General features: G+C 45.0%; 1 protein-coding gene and 1 pseudogene across 1 annotated transcript in view; one reads left to right on the forward strand and one right to left on the reverse strand.

Annotated features, from left to right (window-relative positions):
• The window catches only part of LRFN2 (leucine rich repeat and fibronectin type III domain containing 2), a 1,621,598-nt gene that overhangs the window by 497,190 nt on the left and 1,102,670 nt on the right, over nt 1-21,738 (reverse strand). The gene's annotated exons all lie outside the window — the stretch shown is intronic.
• The window catches only part of LOC144762198 (uncharacterized), a 158,493-nt pseudogene that overhangs the window by 129,099 nt on the left and 7,656 nt on the right, over nt 1-21,738 (forward strand).

Consider the following 21,738-nt stretch of genomic DNA (forward strand, 5'->3'; position numbering starts at 1 on the left):
ACAACATGGCATCCATGTGCGAAAAAACTACAGTGGCTTGCTCCCATTCGTTTGGGGTTTAAATGGTTTCTCAGCCATGCTAGACAGGATCATTCATTTTAACCCTTTAAGTGCTGCCGTCGGCCAACGGTCGTCACGGGCACTACCTCCCCAGTGCTGCGTGCGACCGTTGGACGTCCATTCAGCACTGGATAATGGACAGCGCAGCACTGGTGAGGTATATTTACGAAGCTCCTAAGGTGTTAATCCTAGTCGTTTGTGGACATATGGGGCCGTATTTGTTTTTGCTCAGGTTGCACGACTGACTGCACAGTCAATACACTGCAAATGTGTCAGAAACGTGACCTGGTGGATATCTTGGGCTATGCCAGATGGATCAGTTCAGCACATTGCACAAAGCCCCCTGCAAGCATTGGCAGAACTCCTGGCTCATAAATATTCATGAGGCAGGATTTTTACTGTGAATCCTCGCTACCAGAGGCAAATATAGACATGGGGACTTGATAGGGTTGGCCTGTCACCGTATCAGCATTCATATTCGAAAATTGCCTTATTGAAACCCTTGTTCCTCAAATTACTGGGGTTGCAGGGTCAAAAAGTGGCATTTGAGAAATTGACATTTTGGGATGGAGCATGAAGCAATTCATGAGGCTACTCTAATCCAGCTGGTATCCGCAGCTGTCACTCACACAGCTTCCAATGTGTTTTTAATACCTGCCATATGCATAAGTGGTAACATAGGAAGGAAGAATGCTTGGTTTGCACCCATTTTCCTTTGGAAATTGTAAGTGAAATGCAACTTGCATTGTTATTTTAATACAATGCAATGTAGCTTTGCACTCTAGAAAATCCTGTCACTACATGAGGTGAAAAGCCTATGCCACAACGGCCCCCTCTGTAACTATCATTGTGGCAAACCCAACCTCAAAAGAATGACACATAAATAGGCATGGCCACCAAATGTGAAGGGCAAAGGGGGATAATTCCCCATTCACCACACTTTTCTTGGGGTCCCTACTCCTGCTGCAACATGTATTGATAGATTTTAATTGACACAATTTGTTAAATGTAGAAACAAATGCTCGTCCTATGAATCCCTCCAAAGCTGTATGACCCAGGCAAATACCTATGGCTTGCTTGTAATGCACTGCATTAATGCACTGCAAGGTACCTTTATAGAAGAACAGTGTGTAATGTGGTACCATTTCTGCACCACTTTGCCACACACCTAGTTCGCATATCTCCATTGCAAGCCTCAAGATAATTGGTTGTCCGACAGTGCATGTGCTTCTCTCTTAAACATGGTTGCACTGACTTATCCACAATTGGTATATTTAATTTACCTTTAAGTCCCTAGCAAAGTGCACTACCTGTGCCCAGGGCCTGTTAAAATACTAATAGTGGGCCCGCAGCACTGATTGTGCCACCCACACAAGTAGCCCTTTAAAACATGTCTCAGGCCTGCCACTGCAGGGCCTGTGTGTGCAGTTTACATTGCCATGTTGAGTTGCCATTTAAAACCCCTTGCCAAGCCATACTCTCCCATATGGGCTACGTAGGGCCAACATAGGTTGGCCCTATGTAGCCCATAGGGCCGAGTGCAGTGTAACTAAAAGATAGCACATGTACTTTTAGGTTTTGCATTTCCTGGTAGTGAAAAACACCTAAATTTGTTTTTCACTACTACGAAGCCTACCCCTCTCATTGGTTAACTTTGGGAGTTCCTTAGTACACTTTTAAGCTACAATTCCTGATTAAAAAGGAGTAGCTCTCATGTTTGATATCACTGAAATGATAATGGTAAATCCTCGTTGATTGACAAATCAGATTTAACATTACTATTTTAGAATTGCCACTATTAGAAAGATGGCGTTACTCTGCCCTTAAATCTCTGTGTGCCTTCAGCCTGTCTCCATTACACGTCTGGGGTGGGTGACAGCAAGACTTTGTGCATTTCCTCTAGACAGCCATAAACAAAGGATGATGGGTCATCCTGGGCAGGATGGGAGATAGGTGCTGACACACGTGAATGTGCAGTGTCCTGTCCCCACATCAAGGGTTGATTACCCGCCTGCAGTGATCCTGGAGCCAGGGCTGGAAATTGAGGACCTTCATGCACTTCAAAGCCCCTCTTTAAAGTCACCTCCACTTCAAAGTCACAACTGGGTATAAGTATTAGGTCTCTGACCCTGCCAAATCAGACACTCCTAGACCTGTAAAGAAACTCTGCCGGGAAGAAATACCGCTGTGCTGATACAAGAACTGCCACTCTGCTGGAATGCTGCTCTGGGAGAACTGCTTTTCTTTTGTGCTGCCCTGCTACCCTCTGCCCCTGCTGAGGAAGAACTGGACTTACATTTGAACCTAGCGTGATCCCCATGGGCTTTCTAGCTTGCCTCCTGTTTTTCAGAGACACAGGGACATCAAAGTCTCACCTCCTGCTACTGTGCCTAGACAATCCAGGTGCTTGCTCCAGTGGAACTGATGCATCCTCTGCAGCGTGAAGCAGAATTGATGCATCACCGCTGTTGTGGGAACAGGCCTGGTGCATCACAATCAGAACCAGCACATCACTTAAAAGATCTGACACAACAGACAGAAAGGATCTGCCAACCGCTGCCCCTGCAGTGTAAGAAGATTAACTCAAACTCTAGACTGTGTGAAAAAAACAGGGGAATCGGCTTTGGAACCAATGCATCTCAGCTTCGTTGCTTCATCTTTGCAACCGATGCATCGGCATTGTTGCGTGGCGAAAATCGACACATCACCTCAACTGTAGGGATCAACACCAATGCATTGCTCAGCTGCACCCCACATCTCTCTGTTGGGACCAAGATCAAGCTACTTTGTTCAGTGGGCCTGCATCCAGCCCATGCTCCATCGCGGTTGGCTTGAACTCTTGGCTTTATCCTGGTCCAGTATGACTAGATAACCCCCATAGGTGCCCTTTGGTTCTAAGTGCTATTTTTACATGTAATCTTTAAAAAATCATAGCTGGACTTCTACTTATTGGTTTTTGTCATTTTGGTCTTGTTTTATTTATAAAATCATAATCTATTTTTTTTAAATGATGCAGAGTCTTTTTGTGGTGTTTTCACTGTGTTTCTGTTTGATGTGTGGCGCAAATACTTTACACATTGCCTTTTATGTTAGGCCGCTGTGCCAATGAACTAGTGGGTGAGCACAGGTTAACTCATGTTGTATATCTGACTTACCCTGACTAGGATTGTGGTTCCTGCTTCAATAGGGTGCATACCTCTGTCAACCAGAAACCCAATTTCTAACAGTAACATTATATTATTGTGCCTCTTAGGTTGTAAAAGGCACATAAAGGGTGGTATTGCAATTTAAATGACTGGGGCCTGCTGGAGTGCAGATTGTTAGTGGTGTCTCCAGTGCAGGGTTAGGGGTGTGATGCAGGCTTCTGCTGCCCCTGCTGTGCATGGTGCCAAAACAATCTCGGGGCCCTGAACCCTCCAAGGGGGCCAATAAATATACCTAAAATTGGGAGACTCTCGGGCCCCTCATCATGTTCTGCATGGAGGGTCTCCATGTTGTTTTACTCTACTGTGAAGGGGTTCAGTACACAGATAGGGGATTTACTAGACTTATATGACATTTCGCCAGTGTGCCCCAACTGGAGGTTATGGCAGGGTATTATAACAGGTATCTGCAACTACCATCCTGTAAGCACATATGAATTTTTGGTAATACTGTTTAAAAAGAAAAAGCACTGACTGGAAAGCGATTTTTTAAGCGTTGGTTGTTATGCTTCTGTGTTCTGAGTCTCCAGCTCACAGCACCCCCCATGAGTGAGGCTTGGACTACTCTGACAATCTGAGAGTCTAGCTCTGAAAAGGGGTACTTGGTTACTATTTTGGGGGTCCACTATACTGAAGCCCCAGCACTCCAGTGGTAAACCACCCCAGCTGTTGCAGCTAGGGACCAGAGACCCATGCCTCCTCTAAATCTGATTTTTTTACAGCTACAGAACAGGTTGTTCCTTTTTATGTTGTCTCTGAAATGCTTAATTGACACATTTACAGTATAAACATCAAGGATGGACGTAATTTTTCCTAACTTTACTACTACTAAATGCCTTCTGTGAATACCAAAACTAGTAGGTTTAGGATTTTATCTCAGTCTAGTAGTAGTAAAGTTAGGAGTTCTAACTTTACTACTACTAAATGCCTTCTGTGAATACCAAAAGTAGTACGTTTTGGATTTTATCTCTGATTAGTTCTGTGAATCAGCCCTAATGTCTTTTGGTCTTACTACGCAGGCGGGAAACATTTCCTGACTCCATTGAAGCAAAGTTCACCCTCTTAACTTTGCACTCCTTTACTTATTAGCCTGCTTTTATGGAGTGGTTATGAGAATTCATTAAGTTTCCCAAGAAGCTGGAGGAAAACTTAAGTCTGTTGCTAAAAGATGTCAATCAATATGCAAAGCCAGAACTAATGCACCAAGAACGTGTTTTTTACTTCTTCACAATATATTAAGTTGTGAATGAGTTCATTCCAAAGCAAGAATGCAAATGTGTAGACATCTTATGAACGTGAGGCTTCAAAAGGTGCTGCAAACAGAAGGGACTGTGTACTTCCAGGTCGACAGGAGTTTCAAACGTGCACACTTATTAGTAAGCACTCCAGCCTTCAGCCTTTCCAGGAAAACAGCTGGAAATTGCCTACTTGATGCCTTCAAGCTTCTCCCTGTCAAAGAACCCTCTCAGAACTCTCAGCCAGGTTTCAGTTCAGCAGCTGCTGTCAGGGAGGTGCATGATAAATCGATCCCCACTGGTTGTCAGCCAATGAAAGTTAAAATTCAAATCCAATCAGTTGCAGGTCAGTGGGTCAATATTTCGGTTTCTGTCAGCTTGATACTGCCTGCAGTCAGTTTTTCAGAATTTCAACCCTACAGGTTCTAATTAATCACTCAGAGCAGACAGTGAGGCCTGCAGGGCGCCGTGCCCCTGGGGGCCAAGAGAGTTCTTATGCTAGAGGGCCAGACTGATGTGTCTTCACATAAACGAATAATTGACTCCATGTCAGCAACGTTAAGCACAGGGCAGCTTTCTGCCCACCTGAACCGTTTCACTTCTATGTATTTCTGGTAGCATTTTTGCGTTTTTGTGCTTTGTGTTTCTCCTTCTGCTTCCTTGTATCTTATAGTGTGTCCACTTATTGACTATTGGTCATTCAAATACAAGTGTTCTTAAATTTGACTTTTTATTTATGTTTGTCCTTGTTGTCTCTCGCCATTAAGTTTTAGATCCAGAAATCCAAATCAGAAAACAAAAATATCTCTGGGAATACTCCTAGAATCTGGAACTCCCTGCCCCATGACCTGCGGGAAAACCAATCCTTTCCGCACTTCAAGAAGAAACGGAAGCATTTACTATACCAAAAATACCTAAATCCACCCCCTTGAGCGCATGACTACCCTCTGGGAACTAGCTTCACACCCTCTAAATAAATTTGTGCATGACTACCCTTTGGGAACTGGCTCCACACCCTCTAAATAAATTTGTGCAACACCACCCAGGGATAAACTGTGCCTCTGATCTTCCTTGCCCTCGGGAGGCTTTACCCTTGCTACCTCAGAGCTACATCGTCCAACTAAATTCTGATTATTCTTCGCTGCTGTTTTTTTTTACTGGTGCTATGTACTTTTCTTTTGAACTACCCATCCGGCAAGGTCGTACAATTAACGCAGTGCACTGTAAAGCGCAATAAAATTATGTGTACCTGTAATCTACATAAAAATGTAATCGACATCTTTCCAAAATGGTCTTGTATACCTTGTCACATACTGTCAACATGTATCCATATTTCAATCAAATTGTATCTTACGTACTGTTGCCAATCACCGGAGCCACGGAGGGGTCGGTCGGGAGGAATTTCCTTGCTGAAATTGTGCTAAATAGCAGAAGAGACCCTGACGTTGGGCTCATGAGGCATTTCTACCCCTACAAAACAGTCGACCATTAAGCGACGTTTTGTTAGGTACATTATTACCTGCACTATTATTCTCACTTTTATTAGAAAACCTGATACTAGTTAGAGAAACGTGAGTAAGATGGGGATTTGTGTACCCCGTCCTGAAGAAGATGTTTTACACCGAAACATGTTGACGCACACAGAGAGGAGGTAGTGCACATTGTTTGCGGTATTAACCTCCCACACTCTCTTTTTTTTAATAGCACCAGCCTGGGGGCCCATCAAAAGTTTTTTTGCCACCCCACAGGCCAGGTTCTTTTTAAACTTCACTCACTTAGATCTAGACCCCACCATACACTCACATTTAATACCCCACCCACACCACACATAGTCATCTTAAGTGCTCCCGCGTATCCGTAGGTCGCAGCACGCCGTACCCCGTAGAGGGGTACGATGACCCCGATGATGAAGCATGACACCAAGGGGCCTGTTGGTGTGTGAGGGGACCAAAAACAACAAGGGTGTTCCCCACATTTGGAGGATACGCTCTATACTCTAGGAGTGGATTCCTTTTGTTTATGTACATGTGACCAGGGAGAACGATCCATTTCGATATATCTCTCTCTGCCCCCTTGTTAGTGATAATAAAGCTTATGCAATGTCTGCTTACCACGTCACTTTGTATATGTATTTACTCCAAACATATCTCAGATATTTGCTGCTTGTGTGAACCTCTGTGAAGAGCTCTGATACCCATTGGGTCAAGTCCACACTATATAAAAATAAAAAATAAATTTCTAAGAGAAAGAATTGCAAGTGACTTCCATGTATGTAGCAGTGTTACGTGGTATAAAATACCACCGTTAACTTTATAGGACTTGAGTTTCGCAAAGTACTTATCTCATTGAAAAATATTGTTCTTGTGGTGAATGTGTTTACGATTACAGAAAATCCACCAGGTGCAGGGACTGACTAGACTTTAGTGGCTGGTGTCTGGGGCACTCTGATGCTCAGGGGCCACAGCAAACTGTCCCTGTTACCCTGGTTGTTCTCAATGACAAACATCTCAGACTTGCTGACATTAACGTCATTAAGTTGTGACACATCCAGTGGTGAAAAACCAAAAAATAATCCTTCACTCTCATTGCTGACTAGAAAGCCTGCTTGCTCAGTCCAATGGTACCTTAGACTAGGCTTTGCCAGTAAATGTATACACTTAGTATGTATGGCTATGGTTTATAGGGTCCACACCTACCTGCACAGAACTTGAGTGCTTTCCTCCCTTTTATACATAAGCAAATGTACGAGGAACAATCAGAACACTGCGGTCTTAACTACGTGTGTTCCAACTACTCAAGTGTAAACACGCTTGCCTTAACCAAGCATATGCCTAAACCGCACATATGTGTGGTTAAGGCAGTGCGCGGTCTAGCTGGTGGCTAGATGAAAGACAGTAAAGATGGGAGCAGAAAGAGGCTGCAGTGAGGTGAGTGGGGCTGGTGGGGGGTAGGTTTTATCGCAGTGGAAGGGGTTGGGGTAATTTAAGGGACAGGATAGGGGGGAGGGGTAGTGTAAGTAAAGCGCAGGGTTTTAGGCCTTAGGGCAGTTGGAGGGGAATTGGTAGTCGGGGTAGTTTTATGACTGTGTGTCGGGGTCGTTTTTAGGGCGGGTGGTCGGGTAGGTTTTCAGGCAGTTGTAGGGGTTGGGGTAGTTTAAGGGGCAGCGCAGGGGTGGGGGTAGTGTAAGTAAAGGGGCAGAGTTTTAGGCCTTAGGGCAGTGGGAAGGATAGTGTCAGTGCAGGGGTGGGGGGAGTCAGGGTAGTGGCAGCCTTAGCCACACATACACCTTTACCATTCATGCCTATACCACAAAATTGCGTGGTAACAGCATTCGTGGTAAAGGAATGTGTTGTTAAGATGCATTCGCGGATTGGGCTGCATGGTAGACGCACGCGTGGATTAACCATGTGTGCTTGTATCATACAACCCAAATGTACATATTTTAATCTATGGAATATTCTTCACAGGAATAAGTAATTACCAGTAATTGAAGTAGAGTTCAATGAAAATGTTCAGTACCTAAATATCGACTTATTTAAAGACTGAGGATAGGTGATATGTAAGAAGCATAGTCAGCAGTGACCTGATGCCAGTGGAAACGTCTGCAAACATGCTTTGAGAAAAGCTCTCAGCATGTGGTCGATGATATATAATGTGATATTCCTGGATGTGGAACCCGAGCGCAGGTGTCCACCTCCACAAATAACATAAGTGTAAACAGACCTGCAATACCGGCATGACAGGAGGAACCAAATGTTAAGGAGCATTGTTTGCTGCAGCGGTCTGCTCTGTATGTAAGAGCCCTTTCAATGTATTTAACAAGGGTGTGGATGCTCCAAGGAGGAAACCTGACTGTGGCTGTCGTGTCTGAGGTTCCGTCTCGACACCTACAGTGAAACAGCACCTGGAAAACCCCATGCCTTATATTAACTATTTTACTGCCTAATTCACAACTTTCCACCGAAACATGTAAACTAACACTTTCCTAGGTAAGTAGATAAGTTGAGTAGCACCATTTATGTATTTTGCTAATGTCCTACATGGGCTAAAGTACCTACTGTCGTACATTATAAGGTTATTGCAAGTCACAGAGGAGTTCCATAACAATATAGAGGAACAATGCCAAATACTGAGTTCCTTGATAAAGTTATGGAACCCTGAGGTGACTTACAGCATCCTTTCGTATATGCCAGGGGGTACTTTATCCCATATATTATGTGGTCACACCAACACCTTTCCCAAATACTACTTAAAATCTTGGTGCGTAGCTTCATATGAAAGAGCGAGTGTTGTAAAGTATATTATTAGTAGTGATAAGTAGGAACCTACCATTAGTAATAAGGCCACAAACACAATAAAAGGTTCAGTCAGGGTCCCAATAAAAAATTCCCCTGCTCCACCCTTGGTAGCTGGCAACAAGCAGGCAGGCTTAACTTAGGAGACAGGTGTGCAAAGCATTTAAAAACACCAATACATTAAATAAGTAAGACACAAGACACAATAAAAATCCAACTCCAATTTATAAACAGATTATATTTTTATGAACAACTAGACACCAAAACAACAAAAGTCTAATGTAGGGAACCAGAGATTTGAATTTTTAAAGATTAAAAGTAAAAATAGTTTTCCATGCAAACAGCGCTCCAAGGGTTAAAAAAAAGGTCATGCTGGACTTAGACAAGGTCAATAATTTATCACACTTACTTACAGAAGTGTTTCTTTATGCAGGAAAGTGGTCTGCAGGACCAGTCAAGGGTTCAGATGCTCTGGTTTGCCCCTTGGGGTCTGGAGCGACTACTCCCACATGGTACCTTGTCAGCTTATGGAACATTTTACAAGAGTTGTTCCAAACTTCTAGAACGTCTTCCAGAAGGTCTCTTTGAACGTTCAAAATGTCCACAAGACTAATCCAGAGGTCTAGAATTTAATTTCTGAGATGGTCCTTGGGATGTTGGGACTATAATTCCCACAATGCACCTGGCAAAAACCTTAAAAGACCACTGAAAACACTTCAGGATTGGGACTTCCTGGTGAATATGATGCAAGTGAGCTCGCTCACCTGTAGCTTGTAGAGAGTCTACTCCTTAATTCTTCTTGAAGCAAGGCAAAGTGCTTAGGGCTGTAGTTCCAAGGGTTCAGTAGGTGCAGTCCTTCAGAGTGTAATTCTTTGGGGTTAAGGCAAGGGTTCCAGAAGTTCTTCTCCTTGTAGTTTCAGGCAGTAGATGTGAGGAGCTATGCAGATCTCCCACATTTATTCACAGTTTCTGGGTGCCAAGCAGGACAGCACCCTTGACTATTGGATGCAGGGTGCCACCCAGGTGTATGACCACTTCCTCCAAAGTGTGGCATATTCTTGTCCCAGAAAGCACCATTCCTCCAAAATCTAACATGGAGAATTACTCTCCTTTGGGGTTAGATGTGGCACACTAACACACGCTTTCAAAGCCTTTACTAATTTAATTACTGAGACTCCTGTGTGGCTGGGGGTGCAGGATGTAAGGGTCAGGCTGTGCTGGTCGCAAACTGTCATTCTACCTTTAAAGACCTGTTTAGCTCCCCCACCCATTTCCACCTTTTGCCCTCTGTGGCTAAATTTGTCTACCCACAGGAAAGCCATTGTCTACTCTGACAGGACACTTCACACCTCATCAAGCAGCTCTGGCTCAGCCTGGGAAAGGCTGGGCAATCAGAAGAGGAAAACTAGCAAGTTGGAATTTTGCTCACCGAAAAGAAAGTTTAATAATGTATTTTCTGTAATAGTTATTAAAAATCTAACATTGGCAAGTTGTTGGATTTAGCTTACCCTATTAGTTAGATACCTTGAGGTATATTTTAGGTGGCTCCTGTCAATATTTATAGTTAAACAAAAATATCTCAATGTTAGCCTAAGCATTGGCAGTTTGTCCCTCACTAGGGCATATAAAACATATTTTTTAACATCCCTGCTTATCGTTACAAGGCATCCTACCCCATTGGGCACCTTGGGGAGACCGTAGTGGTGACATATGTATAATATTAAGGTAGATTACTACTTCGGAAGTACCAAAGTCAAATTTGCATATAATTACAATTTAAAAGCGGTCTTCAATGCAGGGCTGGCTTTTAAAATGACAGCAGGCAACACAGCAGTGCACACTCTAGTGCAGGAAATCTATCGGACCTCTAAACGTCCCTTCCCTATTATATATGAGGGGCTTACAGAGGTCTGTGATTACCAATTATAATTATACCTAGGCATGTATTTTTGATTAGAGCACAGGCCTTGGGTCTGATAAGTAGAGCCCAGGGCACAATCAGAGTCAGAAAACCAGCGCCTATTAGTCAAAATGGGGGCAAAAAGTGGGAGTACGTTGCAAACAGGTCCTGATTTCCCACAACAAGCACACCAAAAACCGGTTAGATATTAGAAACAGTTCAATATATGCCAGTTTTTTCAAAAAAATAAAAGCTGCAGTAGCTCGAAATGTGTAGAAACATGCCGAAAGAGTTTAGTTTTTCTCTAACCATCTAATAAGTGCAAAAAGTAAACATGATCTCTTTCTCTGCTTGTCCTTTTTAAGCTAAAATGTATAGCAGTTGAAAGAAAAGCAGCTTTGTGGTGCTTTAAACAGCTGCTCAATTATGGTCGTTACATGGCCCACCTTTAACCTCAGCTGCTGGCTCCAGCAACAGTCATTGTGATATCAAAACTCACTGTATTAACTTATAATAGTCAAGTTCTGACATCTTTTCTTTATAATCAGTGACTTGGTGCCTCACAAGAAATGACAGAAGCCCATGTATTATAACTTTCTTATTAACTTGTCTCCTTCTGGAGTAATAATCACATTAAGGCAGAACATCTTCACAAACAGTTCTAAATGCTAAATTTTGCTTAGGAAACAAATATGTTATTCTGCTGTAAAGACAATGGGAATCACCCCTAACTTCACACTTGTTGATGGGTTCTGAGCAGACTGAAAGGTATTCACCACATTTTACTTTCTTCTAACTTCAACTGCTCGAAGACCTCCTTAAAGCGGGCCATACACTCCTCTAGCCTAATAAACACCAAATGTGATGCAGTGCGCACAACAAAATTCTTTTATTTATTTATATGTTTACTTACCTGTTAAAGTCGGTAATCCATTCATTACTACCCCCCACCCTGCCCCTCCCCCTCCCCACGTCAACGCCCTGCAGTTACACCTACTACCGGCCGTGGCTGATAGGACGACATTATTTAAAGGTCACACCCAGATTGCTTCCAGAGCAACTTTAGATTTCTATCCCGAAACAACATCATTTTTGCTTTGTTATTATTTATGCAGAAAATATTGTCAGAAACGTATTTGTTTAGTGCATCCAGTTTCTGCTGCAGTTTTTTTAGAGTCTCTTCTAAACAAGCAGTGTTTTCGGACACATAATTTCCAAGTTGGCAGGCTATTTTTCACATTTATCATCCATTTTCAGCCAGAGTAATTGGAACAGCAATAAGAATCAAATGATATGTGCGACAAGCCACAATTCAGCCAAAGTCGGTTACAAGTATTAATTTATAATGTGACATAATTCTTCATTGACCCATTTTTTCCCCCACTCAGGGATCAGGGTCGAGTGGTCCCAAGATATTCAGCAGGGCTGTATCATTACTCAACTCACACACATTTGCAACATTGGGAGATTTCATACTATGTCAACTACCTCCCTCAAATAAACACAGCACAATGTTTGTGTATTTACTCTCATGTGTTTATTGTGCTAAAGTACATTACTGACTATTGTCTTGTGCTTGTTTGGGTCAGAGGTAGAAGCCCCAGAATCTTAATTCTGTTCAAAATCAAGTCTAGAGAATAGGACAGGATAACATCTGAAGTTAGACCCACCCTAGCATTATTATAATGAGTTCAATGCAGCTGCCAAAATGCAACTCCATGCTGCAAAGGAGAGGGAGGAGCTACATGGAACCGAAAGGAAAAAAAGAAAGAAAACATGAGAGAAAAGAGGGAAAGAAAGACAGAAAGAAAGAAAGAAAAAGAAAAAAAGAAAGAAAGAAAGAAGGAAGAAAAGAAAGAAAGAAAGAAATTCCAAAACAGATATAAATAGATTAGGGGAAAATATTGAGGAAACTAAGAAAAAATGACAGAGAATACGTAAGAATGTCTAGAACAGGTGTCTCCAACAGGTCGATCGCGAGCTACCAGTAGGTCGCCGACCCCCTGGTAGTAGCTCGCCAGGCATCTAATAATTAAGCAAACGTTCTGCGCTGCAGCATGCATTTATTAGCCCTTCACTGTCTTTTTAGTTTTGTCATTAGCGTTTGCTCCCCCTCACCAAAACCAGCTGCTCAGATTGGCTGAACTGAGCTTAGCTGGGGCGGGGCGGGCAGAGGAACATGACGTTCTTACTGAAGTCCGGCAGAATCCGGAATCGCGCCACCAGCCTTTTTCAGAGGGCACTGCGCTTTACATGGATATTTTGATCTTGGGCGGAATGGAGTAGCAGATCGGTAAGTATCTGCGCTCCGCACTGGTGATGGTGGGCTAGTTCAGAAGAGTTATTGTTACTCAGGCGGGCAACAAGAGGCAAATTTCGGGGGGAGCTGACAAATATTTCGGGGGGGGGGGGCTAATTCTAAGCGTGGCTGTAAGAAGGGCTGAAAACGTAACAAAAGCCTAATTTACATGTAAATGGTCATTTAAAGACCTGTTAAATACTCTGGTGCGGCTGCAATCAGACGGTCGCCAGCCCGCAAAGCTGTGTCAGCCCGGGCTGACACACACGACGGGGGGGGCTTGATGCCTCGTGAGCCCAATGGGTGTTTTGCGCCTGTTGTTACTTAATGCATTATGGCAGCTCACAATAGGTGTAGTTGTTTTTTTAGAGCTCTTCTCTCCCCCTTCCTTGCTCGAACTCGCCTTCAACCCTTGCCATTCCCGGAAAATACATGCCCAGTTACCCCTTCCCTCCCCACGCCTAGGGCCCTTCACAGGAAGCTTGGGGTGCAGACGCTGGACAAAAGCTTAAAGTACTTTCCACAGCCGCCTACATCCCTCGCCGTTCAGAGGGGGTCATCGGATGCTCTCACCACAGCTCTCCGGGCGAGTTTCTAAAGAGGTGAAAATCCCCGGAGCCGTGCTTAAAGATTAGACTCCGAACGTGCACTGTATGGCTAGCTTAATTTGTAATTGTGTTGATAATGTCTGGGTTATACAGTTAAATGTGGTAACAAAAAAAATATATAGAAAATCGGTTGAGTGGTAAGGATTCAGTTCATGCTACGCCTCAATCCCGTTGAAAATACAGAGCAGCTCCTCTGCATGACTGGGTGCTCCCTTTGCAGGCTCAGCGCTATCCTGAGATCCAGTCCCTAAAAGGCGCTTTCAGATCGAGTCGCTTTCAGATCGAGTGGCCGCCGTCTCTTGACCTCCCAAAGTCTGCACCCTATAGCGAGGAGTCGGTCGATCAGCCCCAGGGAACCCCCCGGCACTGAGCACCTCTTTCTTCTTCTGAATTCAATTTGTCCCAGGGAGATCTCGTCTACTTCCAACGGCTGGGGGCTTTGCTCTCAGTTCTTGCCATCTGGGTGGTGACCGGAGTCCTAGTTTACTTGGCAGTGGGGCTGATAATCTCTGGTTTTGTGACTACGAGATTGAAGGAGGTGTTAAGAGAGGGGCTGGAAAGAAAGAGAGAGAGGGGATGGACGATGGAGAGAAAGAGAGAGAGGGGGTGGAGAGAAAGAGAGGGGCTGGAAAGAAAGAGAGAGAGAGGGAATGGGGAGAAAGAGAGAGGGGGGGCTGGGGAGAGACAGAGGAGCCGGAGAGAGACAGAGAGGGGTCGCTGGAGAGACAGTGGTGCCAGGGAGAGACTGGGGCTCTGGAAAGAGAGTGAGAGAGAGAGAGGGGTCGCTGGACTGAAAGATTGCGAGGAGCAAGAGAGAGAGGGGCTGGGGAGAGACAGTGGAGGCGCAGAGATACCGTGAGAGGCAGGACGGAGAGGGGGCCTGGGGGAGACAGTAGGGGCAGGAGGAGAGAGAGGGGCTGGGGAGAGGCAGAGGGGCTGGGGAGAGACAGTGGGGATGGAGAGAGACAGAGGGTTCGACGAGAAGATTGTCGAGATGTCACCGACAGACTGAGGGCGTAGACCGGGAGAGAGGGGGGGCAAGGAAAGAGTGAGGGAGAGCCAGAGACGGTGAACAGGGCTCAGGACAGGAGCAAGTGCAGGATAAGGGCAGTGTAGGGTTAGAGAAGGGGCAGGGAGCATGGGCAAGGCGCAGTAACAGAGAGCGTGTCCGGGAGCCAGGACAGAGTGCAGGGGTTGGGACAGGGAGCAGTGGCAGAAAGGCAGACATGTTGGGCAGAACAAGGGACGGGGGGAGTGCAGCGATAGAGGACAGTGGTGAGCAGGGCAGGGTGCAGGGACCTTAGCCATGGGTATGCAGTGAGTAGGGAGTGGGACAGAGGCAGGGTGCTGTGGCACAGAGCCGGACAGGCAGGGGGTACCGGAAGCACGGAGTGAGAGCAGGGGAGGGCAGAGAGCAGAAATAGGGGACAGGGTGCAGGGGGCAATAGCATGGGCATGGATCCGGGCAGGGAGAGGGCACCGGAAGCACGTGGTGAGAGTGGGCAGGGAATAATATACTGATCACCTCACCATTATGAACAGTTAACATCGTAATGGGGTTTTTTATCCTGCATCAGACCGGGCATGGTCATACTCATGGCCCTACGGAAGGATCACATGAACATTCGCACAAGACTACCACGAGAAGGAGCAAAGCACCAGTGTGCGAGCTGCCTTCATTCATGTTGTGGGGGACCTGGTGCAGAGCGTTGGGGTACTGGTCGCTTTGAGAGAGCATAAGTCTGAAAATGTATAAGTGCACCATATTTACAAGCACGTAGTTAGTTTAAACATGTTTTCACACGAGTGTTTTATATTTAGAAGTGAAATACACAGAGTGTCTTATGTTCAGTAGTGAAATGTATAGAATGTTTAAGTAGAGTAACAATAATCATAACTGTGTGAGATTAATGTAGAAATGTTGGAATGAATATGAAAACCTCACGTTCTCATGTTAAAGAATCATGTCAGAATTAAATGTAACTCTGAAATCCAGTTAAATGTGTAGGCCTCAGGGCAATTCACAGCAAACCTAAACGTGCTGCTTAAATAATGTGAGATGAGGTTGACGTGGTTCTTCCAAATGTATTATTGAACTTAGGGTTAAAATATATGCTTTATAGATGTGTTATTTTAGAAACGTATGCTAGTTAAGAATGTTGCTGTTTAAATCAAGTTAATGTTTTAAGAGTGCAGGGACCTGCTTCATGTAAATCAAGTAGGCCTGAACTGATAATGTCATATAGTTTGAACTGCCATGTGCTCGTTAGGGAAGAAGTCGAGAGGTGTCCAGCACAGAGCTTTGAGTGTGTTTTACGACCTAAAGATATGGTGGAGTCTGGAATTTGAGGCCCACTGCAGGACGAACTGTATGCAGGTGCGAGGGTCCTAATCAGCTCGAATGAAAGGGACTTTGTTCAGTGGCGCTTGGCGCAGGCCTGTAGGAGTCTCCAGGAATTTCAGGGGGTATCGGCGCACTGGAGAAGAAGCCTGGGAACCAAGGTCAACTTTAACGAGGGTCTTGAAGAGTACCATCATGGAGTTTACCGCGCAAAGATGTACCACGTGAGGGGCGTCCCAAGGGGCGTTCCTATCCGAAATGTGATTTGGTATTAGGGAAAGAGACCCGGGAGGAGAGCAGAGCAGATGATTTTGGGAGCCTAAGAAAGCGGATGGGTAGGCAGATAGGCTGATCAGGAGAGACCCATTATCAGAGAAGAGACAAAGAGAAGTGAGTGATCTTCTTAGGAAGTCATCACGGCTGACACCTAGAGGGGTAAAGATCTTGTTAAGTAGGGATGTCACTTAGTATAGTGTAGGGACAGACTAACCTTAATTTTCTTTTCTGTAATGACTTTGAGGTTGCAACTTGTATCCATTTTGGCAACGCTTATGTTATTTGAAGTTGTACTCATTATTCTGTTTTTCAGACTCAGACTATTCAAAAAGTTCATGTTCATAGTGATACCAATTTATCTTCTGAATCTCATTTTGAGAAGTTTGTATCTTCAGTTATCTTTGACTTTATATTAAATCTTTGAAACTTAAATTTGGTCAGTGATCATTTAGAGTGGTGTAAGTTCTTAAATTGATTGACTTATTGTTAGATTACCTTTTACTCAATGACAGGTACCAACGATTCAGTCGACTTGGTTTGGGATCTGGTAAGGTAACTAGTAACCAGAAATCCCGCGTTAGCAGTTGGTAGCAGAGTGAGGATGGTTATCTTCTTGAGGAAGGTAATCTAGAGAGGTTAGTTTACCCCAAGGCCCCTAGACGTCGAGAGACGAGCAGCGGAAGAATCGTGTGCCGAAAGGTGCAGACGGTGCGAGAAAAGCAGCAGTATCGGAGGAGAGTGAGTATAAAAAGGGTCATGCGTGAACAGATTGCGGTGTTTTGTGTTGTATTTGTATTGTAATGTCTTGCGGAGTTGAATGCCTGTAGTGTGAATGAGAGAAGGTTGTGAGCGCGCGCAACCTGGTAAACTGGTTACCTGGTAAACGGGTGAACTGGTGAAATCTTAAGTTCAGGCCAGAGCTTAAGTGGTTTTGGGTGTATCGAACATCCAGGGTAGTTGTCGACCATAGTACGGAGGTCACGAGGTACCATTGACCGCCGTGGATCCAAGATAGGGGGAGTGTAAGAGTGAGTGTATGAGTAACGGACGCTGGTCGAAAGTTACTGCGTGTGAGTAACCTATCGGAGAAGGCGATTGTCTGGAAGTAAACGGAAAGACATTTCGCCAAGTTAAGGTGACAACTACAGAAAGACTGTGGGCGTACAGTCAAGAAAGGTGATCGCTTGGATAGAAGTAATCATTTTTCAGAGTATGAATGGGACGCGTGCATGACCGAGGAGACGAGCTGAGAAAGGAGGGGAACTGCTGCAAAGGGGGACGGGTGACGTCGGCTAGAGCCGCGCTGTGATTGAGCGGTTGGTGTGACGTTAGCTAAGAGCCGCGCTCTGGTTGGGCGGCTAGAGTGACGTCGGAGGAAAGTCGCGTACGGATAGGCCAGTTAGTGAGAACGGGGCTGAGATTGGTGGAATATCATCAGGAAGTAAACGAACGCGGAGAAAGAGCGAAATCATGAAGTGTTTTAAGTGTTTGAAAGGGATTTTTAAACGAAAACGAAGTGAACATTATTATGGGGAAGAGGCTCCGCCGGAGGGTACACCAGCTCATTATATGGCAACGAATGTTGGGCTGCATATGATATTATGGATTGGGGCTTGGAATAAGCTTACGGAAGGGAATGAGGAAATGCAGTTCCCGAGGTACGGGACGTTTAAGTTAGAGGTGTTACATCGGCTAAAAGCAACCATGTCCTCATTGAAACCCTCGCCCAGACCAACACAGTTTGAGGCCCTTAACGCATGGATTAGGGCTGCACACGACAGAAATTTGAACAGGCATCAACAAAGACTGACGCGATCGGTAAGAGCAGTGCGAGATTCTAAATGGGATGAGGAAGCAAAGCGGTGGAGGGTACAGGTTATTGAGGTGGAAAAAATGTATCCGATGAGGGAGGTGGCAGGAGGAGGAGGAAACCTCATGGAAGAAGACGAGGAAAGCGAGTCGGAGGACAATCTGATAAACAGATTGTTAATGGATAGACCACCTCCGAGAGTGGGGGTGATAGAAGATAGAGGGCTCGCAAGGGAAGATGGGAATGCCATAGAGGGGTATACACCACTCCCTATATCGGAATGGACACCTACCAAAGGTGGGGAGACACCTCAACCCAGCACAGTACAGAGTGTAGTGGGAAGGTTTGTGGTGCAGAAAACGCCAGCCACCGAAAGGGTTGAGTCCTTTGGATTGCCAGATGCTCTTCAAGTGCCTGTTACCATAGGACCTATAGTATCGATCTATAACCCAGAGAGAGATAGAGAGGAAGAACAGAGGCAATTGGATAGAGAAAGGATCGAGATGGAAAGGAGGAATAACGTGACAAATGCATGGAAGCAGTTGCCAGGTTCGGTAACGTGGAACACCCCATTAGATACATCTGTAGGTCCCAACACAGGACAGGGAGGTCAGAGAGGACCGATGGACCTAAGGGGACCGCGGCCAAAGTCCTATACAGAATTAAGAGCTGATTTGAGGGAATGGGATGGGTCCGCAGTAACCCCGAGTAATAGGTCAAGAACAGAACCAGAATGGGAAAGCAGAGGTAACGGGACTGTATCTCATTGTGGGGCCAGCGAAAGCAGTCAGGGGCGGGAAGGCCAAAGTCAGGAGAACAGAGGAGTTACACGTCCTACGGATGAGAGAGAACAGCAGGAGCAAAATAGTAGGAGTGTAGAGTGTGAGGAGATGTCCCGTCTCTGGGAGAAAGGGGGAGATGAGATGGTACGAGCTTTTCAGAATAGATTTAGGTGCCTTCATCATGTACTCGGAGAAGATGTTCAACATTGGAGAAAGGAGAACAGCGATAGGTCCCGCCACGCCTCGAATAATCAGGAATCACAGGGAAGTAGTGAAGAAAGAGGGAGTAATGGAATATCTTACCCTGCATCCCGTGAAACTAGCCAGGATGGGGAGAGAGGGGCTATGAGGCGTGAAGGAGTGTTTCACCACCCACCCCGAGAAGATGGAAAGGCATGGGACCTAGAGAGATGGGAACAGGGGAGGACTCCCTATAACTCACCTATACCTAAACGTAGATCTCGGAGCTGGGATGGGAGAGATGCGGATGGAGGAGCTAAATTGAGTGTCTTGAAAGCTGAAATTAAGGCAAAGAGGCTCGATGTTACTAGTTTAAAATCGGATGTTGATGAGATAATAGATGGAACATTGCCTTTGGAAAGGATAGAATTGTATGAACAGGATGAGTTATTGTTCATGGCAAAGGATATTACTAGGAAAGCTAGAGCGTTTCATGAGAAACTGACTGATTTGGCAGACAGGTATGCCGTGGATTTATCTAGGACAAGGGCATTACAGAGTAACCACAGATTACAGTACGCAGACCAAGATCTAGATGAGAAGAGAACTACTGGACTAAAAACACATATAAGAGAGCTGGTATCAGGGATAAGAGTGTGGAGGGAATTGGACAAATGGGAAGAAAGGTGGTCGAAAAAGGGCACAGTTAGACGAAGTGCAAATGTGATGACCCCCGAGGGAAGGGTAATGCATATGGAGGCATTCCCTTTGCGAGAAATATCAAACGGAAATTATGTACATGTGCCCTGGAGTAGAGGAGACTTAGCTGCATTTACCAACTCATTTCCGAAGTTAAGGGACAATCCAGTTGAGTGGTATAAGCAGGTAGAAAGGTTTGTCAAGATCTCGAAAGTATTGTGGATTGATTTGAACACGTTGTTTGACATCGTGGTCCCATCTGATTTGTGGACCCCGTGCAAGACTAGTGTTGAATGGCCAAATACTGAACCAGTGAGGGATGCTCGGACTAATGGACCGTCCGAGATTGTCATGCGAAAGTATGAAAGGGTAATAGCTTGGTTGAAAGATAAGGTACCACCGCAGGATATAGATTGGGTGAAAATAGACCGAACGAGGCAGGAACCCAAGGAGACAGTTCACGAGTTTTATGAAAGATTATTGAAAACATTCAAGCAATACAGTGGACTAGATGTAATGGATCCCAAAGATATAGGACAATTTGTATCAAAGTTTGTCTTGGGGTTGAGACCTGATATTTGTTTGATGATACAGCAACATTTAATCTGTTGGCAGAACAAACCACTAGATGAGATTCTACGTTATGCGAGATACTGTAGTGACGAAATAGATTCTAAAGCTAAGAATTTAAAGGAGAAATTAATGGTGGTGCAAATGCAGTCCGCTGGGAAAGGGGGCCAGCAGAAGCAGGGGATGGGACGAAAACCAAACGGTCAGAACAAAGATAATGAAGAAGGGCAGAGACCTAGGATAGACTTTGCCACTTTAAAGAAAACGACGAAGTGCCATCAGTGTCACCAGGTGGGGCATTGGCGACGCGAGTGTCCCTTTAACCCTGAAAATGGAGAGCTAGAAGTAGAAGAGCAGGTTCAAGAAGTCCCAACTCCAAAGGTGACAGTTCCAGGCAGCAAGGTGGCCAAAGGGGGGACTTCGGCTCCACGGGCCCAGTTCCCACAGCCACCGAAGGTAGCGACAGGGGGAAAGGTCTTTAAACAAATGCCTCTATTCATCGAGGAAGAAAAGTGTTATTACATTGATCCATTGACAGGACAACGTGTGAGCAGTGAAGAGGACTGTACCCTCGGGGCAGTCCTAGAGGTGGATCAGAGAGGGCCATTTGTTGAGGCAGAGGTGGCAGGGTGTCCCACTACGTTCTTGGTGGATACTGGGGCTACCCGATCAACTCTGAGATCGGCGGTGGTTCCAGACTTGCCGATGTCGGGGGAAACAATTCAGGTGGTAGGAGTCGCAAATAAAAGGCTGACTAGTCCCTTGACAGAACCAGTGTCTGTGAAAATAGGAAACCACATGAACGAGCATCAGTTTGTGGTTTGTGACTCGAGTCCGGTATGTCTGTTAGGAAGGGATTTGTTGTGCAAATTGAACTGCACCATATACTGCACCCCGCAAGGAGTGGAGGTACAGACTACTGACGATGATGCTACCTTTAAGGTGGCCAATTCAAAATCCTGTGTAGAACTATATCCTACTCTGACAGTTGAAGATCTTCCCCAAGATTTAAGAGATGCAGTGGCGTCAGAGGTATGGGATTTCACAGGAGAAGAAATAGGATTGATTAAAGGGGTAGAACCGGTAAAAATACTGGTAAAACCAAATGCCGAGTTTCCAAGAACGCCTCAATACAAATTGTCCCAGGAAACGATTGCGGGGATAAAACCTGTGATCGAGTCAATGATACAACAGGGAATACTGAAAGAAATCGTGGGTAGTCCTTGTAACTCCCCGATTATGGGTTTGCAGAAACCTAGCGGAAAATTCAGGATAGTGCAGGATTTACGAAAGATTAACAACATAGTCGTTTCATGTTGTCCCGTGGTACCGAATCCTTCAGTGATACTGTTTCAAATACCATGTCAAGCAGAATGGTTCACAGTGATAGATCTTTGCCAGGCCTTCTTTTCAATCCCATTGGATGAAGAGAGCAGGTATCTTTTTGCTTTTAAAATGGAAGATCGCGTTTTAACATGGT

The sequence above is a fragment of the Lissotriton helveticus genome, chromosome 6 (assembly GCF_964261635.1).
Source record: "Lissotriton helveticus chromosome 6, aLisHel1.1, whole genome shotgun sequence".
NCBI classification, from domain to species: domain Eukaryota; kingdom Metazoa; phylum Chordata; class Amphibia; order Caudata; family Salamandridae; genus Lissotriton; species Lissotriton helveticus.